This window comes from Lathyrus oleraceus, chromosome 3, assembly GCF_024323335.1.
Source record: "Lathyrus oleraceus cultivar Zhongwan6 chromosome 3, CAAS_Psat_ZW6_1.0, whole genome shotgun sequence".
NCBI classification, from domain to species: domain Eukaryota; kingdom Viridiplantae; phylum Streptophyta; class Magnoliopsida; order Fabales; family Fabaceae; genus Lathyrus; species Lathyrus oleraceus.
In genome coordinates, this window is record NC_066581.1 from 193,864,897 (window position 1) to 193,865,643 (window position 747).

Below are 747 nucleotides of genomic sequence, written 5' to 3' on the forward strand. Positions count from 1 at the left end.
TCATGTTACTATCCAAAAACCACTGAGGTTCTAGTTTACCGAAGAAAGAGTGATAGACTCATGATGCTCAAAACACGTAAAATTATAGGCCCATAAAATATTTTGGTTGTCGTATTTCAAATTTTGTATATTTTAAATCTTAATTAATGTATTTTGATTAATCACACATAAAATATTCTTGTTTTATAACTTGTAATATGGATGTATATATTGCATAAATTATAAATTGAGATTCATTTAAAGGTTACTCGATAAAAAATATGTTTCATACAACCGGATTTTATTGGATGGGTAATATGGCATATCAGTGTTAACCTTCGGTGTGAAATTGAAAAAAAATACAAAAAAAATCGTCGCCCGAGAGATTTGAACTCTCGCAGGGAAACCCTGCGTCCTTAGCAGGCACACACCTTAACCACTCAGCCAAAGCGACTTCATGTTAATACTATGAACACATACATTTATATAAAAAATATGAATAGTGATGAACATTCCAAAACAAAGTTGATTCATCAATGGCATTGATGACACTAGATATTTAAAGGCCACCTCCAACAACTACAAGTTGGTCGATCATAAGTTATTATCGTAACTTGCAAAGAGGTGACACTTAGAAACAAACAACTTCATGGCATGAGATACCCATTAATATCATAGGAGCTATAATATGAAATATAGTTATTAATTATTAATTTATCCTGATTTAGTTGTAATTAGGAATATGATTTTTCATGTATATATAACCTA

The 747-nt window shown here is 30.4% G+C and overlaps 1 non-coding gene across 1 annotated transcript; it reads right to left on the reverse strand.

Annotated features, from left to right (window-relative positions):
* Positions 1 to 351: 351 nt before the first annotated feature.
* Positions 352 to 433, reverse strand: TRNAS-GCU (transfer RNA serine (anticodon GCU)). The gene has a single exon. It is a non-coding gene; the product is annotated as a tRNA-Ser (tRNA).
* Between the last annotated feature and the right edge of the window lie 314 nt (positions 434 to 747).